The following is a 6000-nucleotide window of genomic DNA, read 5'->3' on the forward strand; positions in this document are numbered from 1 at the left end:
CTAGTAAATCCTAGCTTCCCCCCTCGACGGATCGGAAGTGACAGCTCCAGAACGGGGTCAGAGGAGCCCAAAGAGCGAGCGAGCGAGAATATCTCTCCGGGTCCAACGTGCTTCCACACCATTCCCGCAAGCTGGGTCCCGCTGTCACCTTGAAAACACGTCCCCCCCCCCTCCCCGCCCCTCGCAGGTGGGAGCGACGCCGATACCCATCACCTGTGGGTGTGCAGAAGGACAACCGACACTCTGCGAGGACGGCCGGGGCCCGAGAGGGCCCGAGGCCGGCGCCGCTGTCGGCGGAGGAACGGGGAGGGGTGGGGGACGCACCCCGGAGGCGCCCTGAAACGAGGCTCGAGCCCAAACAAAAACAAGCCGAAGTGGAGCGCGGCAGAGGTAGCAGATTGGGCGAGCCCGATCACGGCTGCCCATTGGAGAACAGGGAAAACAGAGTCCCCCAATCGCGAGCGGCGGGGCTGCTCCCCTCGTGCGGCCGCGGGCCGCCCCGGCGCTGCCCGGCCCCGCGCTGCCCGGCGGCCGCTACCGCTCCCTTCCGGCGGCGGCGCCCACTGCAGGGCCCGCGCCCCCGCCCGCCGCCGCCGCCGCCGCCGCCGCCGACCGGCCGCCCAGCCGCCGCCGCGCCCCTCCCCCGGCCGCCCCCCCCCACCCCCGCGCCCCGGCCCCCCGGCCCCCGCCCGGCCCGGCGCCCCCGCTCCCGCCGGCCCGCCCCCAGCCCGCCGCCGTCGCCGCCGCCCGGCGCCCCCGCACGCCCGCGCCGCGCCTGCCCCCCCGCTCACCGCCGGGCGCTGCCCGCTCCTCCTCGGGGCGCGTCGCGGCCCCGCGGCCCGGCCGCCGCGCTGGGGGGGATCCGCGCTGCCGGGCGGCACTTTCCCGGCCCCCCAGAAAATTAATCACCAAAATATAATTCCCGAGAAAAATGGAGAGTAAAATCCAAGATGGCGGCGCCTGCCGCCGCAGCACCGTCCGCTCCATCCGCTGCCGGGAAATAAGTCCCAGCCGCGGCCGGAGCCCCCCGCCCCCACCGCGCCGCGCCCCCGCGTCCCCGCGCCCGGCCTCACCTCGCCTCTCGCGCGGCCGCGGCGCCCCAGAGGCCGCCTCCGCCGGGGGTCCGCGTCCCGGGTCCTGGCGCCGCGCGCGCCGCCGCCGGTGTCCGGGCGCCTTCACCTCATAGCCCCGGAGCCTCGCCTCTCGCGCCGCAGACGCGTCGCCGCCCCCGGTGAGCCGTCCGGACGCCGCCCGGGAACGGTGGAAGGACACGAAAAGGAGTGCCCTCGGCCGGGCGGAGGGACACCACGCCGCCTCGCGCCACCCCTGCCGCCTCTGTTGCTTTTACGGGCCTCGCGGGGGGGGGGGGGGGGAGGCGGAGAAACACGGGCAGGAAACGAGTTCCTCGCTGGGTGCTCCCGGCGGCGGAGGGACAAAAAGCGAATTTTGAGGGAGCCCAGCCGAGTCGTCCCCTCGCTTCGCCCGCGGCGGAGGGATCCGCGCTGAGGGTCGGCAGGGATCCCTCCGCCCCTCGCTGCCCTTTAAATCGCGGCTGGAGGCGGCGTCGCCGCGCGCCCCTCGGGCGCCACCCCGGCTCCGCGCCGCGTCGCGCTCTCGTCCCCTGCGAGGCCTGTGCGCCTGGTCCCCCGTGCGGGCCCTCCGCGCCGCTGCACCCGCCGGGGAACAGCTCCTGAGCCCGGGCGGGGGGCAGCGCCGAGGGACGGGCGGACGGGTGGGCGGGCTCGCTCCTCGCCCCTCGCCCCCCGGGGTGCCGGTGGCGCCGAGGGGAGGTGGCCCCACGCAAGGCGAGCTTCTTTGTTGTGAGAGTGGGTGTCGTCGGAGGCGGATACACCCTTAATGACCGCATGGGGAGCCTGAGCATCCCCACGCGTAGTGTGGGAGGGAGCGTGCACTCACCAGGCCGCTGGCTCCCCGGCGTCAGCAGGCCGGCCGTGTCTTGAGCACCTACTGTGTGCCTGCCCGGCTCGCCGTGAAACCGGGCCGCCGCCGCTTCCCTCCCCGCCGAAGGTGCGGCCCCCCCGCCCCCCTCCCCGGGACCTCAGGCAGGTGCGCAGGATGCCGAGGCTCTGGCACACTCCAGGTGCCGCGCCGCGGTTAGAGGTCGAAGCACCGCCCTTCGGGCCCCGCAGCCTGAAAATAGTGGCTACAGAATTACAGTAACGAGAGTGGCACGTATACGGCCTTTACTGCCCAGTGGGCACCTCGCTCGGGGCTTTGATGCCCCGTCTCGCGGACTCTCCACCGCAACCCCCAGGAGGTGGGGACTGGGGCGGTTCTCGCTGACGCTGGAAACTAAGGCGCAGCGGGTAGGCGACCCCGAAGACAGCTAGTCCCGGGCGTGAGCCGGAGCCCTTCTCCGGTACTCCGGTGAAGAATGTGGACCTCAAGAAGGCCATTGGCCACACAGGGGGCAAACGCACGGAGGGGGTGCCTGAAGGTGTCCCCCTGGGCGGCGGAGACCCGAAGGGTGGGTTGGGGTGTGTTAGGGAAAGGGGGCCAACAAGTTCAAAGGCTTGGCGGGGAGGGGAGAGGCGGGAAGAGGCTCTGGCCTCTGGAACTGAGGGAAGCCCAGCCTAGCTCCTACAGGGAGAGGTTGGCAGGGCAGGTGGATAGACGGATCCCAGGAAGAGCCCCGTGTCTGCCTTGGTTTCCCCTGCACCCCCAGAGCCTGGCGCAGAAGAGGCACACCATAACAGATGATTCAGTGGATGGCCCCGAGGGCTGTGGGCCAACTAACACAGGTGCTTACGTCATTTTCCCTCCTTGACCTTGAGTGGTAGACACCATGCTTATTATTCCTTCCACAGATGGGAAACTGAGGCACAGTGATTTACCAAGAGCCTGTGTGTAACAGGCAGAGGCAGGTCTAGATGTTCAAAACCAAAGCTCCTCCCACTGCCAGCACCTTCCTGCCCCACTTCCCCCTCCGGAGGCCAACTGGGCTTTGGGGGGGTGGGGGGGGGCGGGGTGGCCGAGAGTGTGGGCAGAGTCTCACCACCCCTCAAGTAAAGCAGACCCGGGCACATAGCCCGGATTCTACTGGATCAGAATTCACCTTGCCATGGTCCCCTCTGCAGACACAGCTAACAAACGATGACTTGGGTTTTGTTGTTAGTTTCCGATTTGTCATTAAACTTTCTTTCTGAGATTTTCATAGTGCTTGCTTCCAAATACTCAAATTACATTCCAGAAACACTGAGATTGCCTTGGCCACCCCTCCCCCACCGGATGCCCACAGGAGGCGTGTACACCAGGGAAAGGGTGGACCATCTGCCTGCAATGGGCAGCCGCAGCCCCGTGTGGGTCTTGGTGCCCAGGCCCCAAGTCCAACCATGCCTGAGCAGCTCTAAACAACCCTGAACACAAGTGTCCTCCCCACGCCAAGCTTCCAGAGTTCACCCCAACACAGACCCCCGGGACTGACGCTCAAACCCCCACCCCTATAAAGCCCCCCGGACCCCCAAGATGCTGGCACCTCCATTTATTCATGGCCCAGGGCCAGGCCAAGTGTTCTGGGCAGTGACTTGCAAGGGAGCAGGCCAGGCTCACAGCCTGGCAGGAGAGCTGGGTGGGTAGACCCAAGCACAGCGTCCTCTCAGGCTCCCTAGTTCTGGATGCATCCCTCCCTCCATCCCTTCCACCCCACCCCCGCATTGCTGGCTGCTCTCCCAGCCTCAGGGGTGGCTCGGGGGTGGGCCAGAGTTCTTGGCACAGCTTAGATGGGGCTCAGGACCTTGATGAAGCCATGATAAAGGGAGGCCAGGGCTAAGCTGGGCAGAGGGCACAGCCTGGGGCAGTCCTCCTGGGGGAGACTGGAAATTTGACTTCCCTACAGTGAGCATGGCCAGCTGGAGACCTCCTGCTGCCAGCTGGCAGGGGAGGGGTGGACGGGGGACAGGAAGTCGTGTGGCCAGACACCTGCCCAGCCCCCGTGTGATAGGAGGCACTGGCATTTACACCGCGAAGCCTCTGGATGCCCCAGAGTGGAAGTGCTAAGCCACAGAGGCAGGGGGGCCCCCACCAGGCCTGGACAGATGGAAAGATATTAACAACTCCAAAGAAAGACTGAGTTGGCGGAAGGGGCCCGGCCAGCCCCGGAAGCTCCGGGAGTGCCGGCCCAGCCCCGAGCTGACCTGGGAGTGGCACCCTTGCCAGGGCACTGGCTGAGGCCACAGAGCCTGTTCCGGTCCTCCCAGCAGGGCCCCGGGGCACTCCAGAGACCCGGTCTGGTCCCACCAACCCTGCATCACTCTCCGGTTTCCCCTCTTCGAATGCCGGGTTCACCCAGCGACTGGCTGGCAGGGATTTGCTTAGTGGAATCTTGTGTCCGCAGGGAGGGCCTGCAGGTCAGGCTGACCCCAGAATTCCAGGCTGGGTGGTGGTGGCTTCTTGTAAATTGATGTGTTGACTTTTGAGCTCTGCATATGAGTCTCACCAGTCCCCCACCCCTACCCAGAAGACAGGTCTGTCCTGATGAGAGCAGGTGTCCAAGACCAGCGGGAGAAGGACAGGGAGCATACCCAGGACCATCCTGGTGACCCCGTTGGATGGCTGCTGGCTCCCCGGCCAGCTGCCTAAGCACCACTAGGCCCCCTGCCCCATCCCTGCCTTCCACCTGCCCTCACACCGCTCACCCCTCCTTTGCCAGATGAGGAGACGGAGCCTCTGAAAGACCAGGTGACCTGCCCACGGCCACATAGTCAACAGCAACAAGACTTTACGGCAGCTTCGACCAGGGGCACAGGTCTGACCTGGATTTGAACCCCAGCTCTGCAGCTTACCAGCCATGCGATTTGGGGCAAACGATGCAGCCGGTCTACACCCCATCCCTTCACCTGTGAAACGTGCCGGTCCTTGGTCTGCCCAGATCTCACTCGTATCTTTAAAATCGTCCATACGCTGGGGCGCCTGGGTGGCTCAGTCGGTTAACCGTCTGAGTTCAGCTCAGGTCATGACCTCGCGGCCCGTGGGTTCGAGCCCCGCGTCGGGCTCTGTGCCGACAGCTCAGAGCTTGGAGACTGTTTCAGATTCTGTGTCTCCCTTTCTCTCTGCCCCTCCCCCACTTGCACTCTATCTCCCTCTGCCTCAAAAATAAATAAACATTAAAAAAATTGTTTTAATTAAATCATCCACATACTTCACACCCAAATTCTGCTCTCCAGCCTGGCCGCCGCCTCTGAACTCCTGACTCCACCGCTTAGGTGTTTAACGGGCATTTCACGTATAGCTTGGCTAAAACTGAACACACGCAGCCACGCTCGCGCACGCCGGCACCTGGGTGTCCCGGGATTCATGTCCACCTGGGACACTCAGGCCCCAGGTACAGCCTTGGGCCCCTGAGGGATGGTGCTCTTTCGGGTCCCCACCTCCAACAAAAAGATCGACTGTGACGACCCCTGTCCTCACACATGCTTAGAAGAAAACAGAAAGGGGCAATGGGCGGCTGAAAATCTGGCGTCCTCAAGGTCAGGAGAGCATAATCTTACTATTCTTTTAATAATTTCAAATGCATAGGAAGTTTCTGAAGATAACAACAAAGAATTATTTTTCCTGAACTGTCTATAAGTCGCTACCCAGATGCTCCGCGCCCTCAGAGCACATTAGGGTGTATTTCCTTCCAACTGAGATATCCTCCTACAAAACCAGACCACGGTGATCAAAGTCAAGAGGCTACATCGATAGGTTGCTGCCGTTCAATCTTCGGATCACATTCAGATCTTCCCAATGGCAACAATAATGTCCTTTATAGCAAGGGGACTCATCCAGGATCTGAGTTCCCACGGTTGTCAAATCTCTTCAACTTCCTTCTGGAACATTCCACACTTCTTTCTGTAACCTGCATGCCTTTGGCACTCCTGAAGGTTACGGGCCAGTTATTTTGTAGCTCGTCCTTCAGTTTAGGTTTCTCAGATGGTTCCTTATGGTTTGGTTAAGGTCAGGTGTCCTGGGTGGGAATGATGTAGGAGGGAGGCTGTGTTC

The 6000-nt window shown here is 63.9% G+C and overlaps 1 protein-coding gene across 7 annotated transcripts in view; it reads right to left on the bottom strand.

Moving 5' to 3' along the window:
* KMT5B (lysine methyltransferase 5B) overlaps window positions 1-1372 on the bottom strand; it is a 55318-nt gene extending 53946 nt beyond the window's left edge. For 2 of the 7 annotated variants that reach the window (XM_042959528.1, XM_042959525.1), the window contains exon 1: window positions 214-443. The gene's annotated coding sequence lies outside the window, so the exon portion shown is untranslated. Of the gene's footprint in view, window positions 1-213; window positions 444-791; window positions 970-1073 lie in introns of those variants that run through there. The other 5 variants (XM_042959526.1, XM_042959523.1, XM_042959527.1 and 2 more) reach the window with 5 other exon arrangements.
* Between the last annotated feature and the right edge of the window lie 4628 nt (window positions 1373-6000).

This window comes from Panthera tigris, chromosome D1 (genome assembly GCF_018350195.1).
Source record: "Panthera tigris isolate Pti1 chromosome D1, P.tigris_Pti1_mat1.1, whole genome shotgun sequence".
NCBI lineage: Eukaryota > Metazoa > Chordata > Mammalia > Carnivora > Felidae > Panthera > Panthera tigris.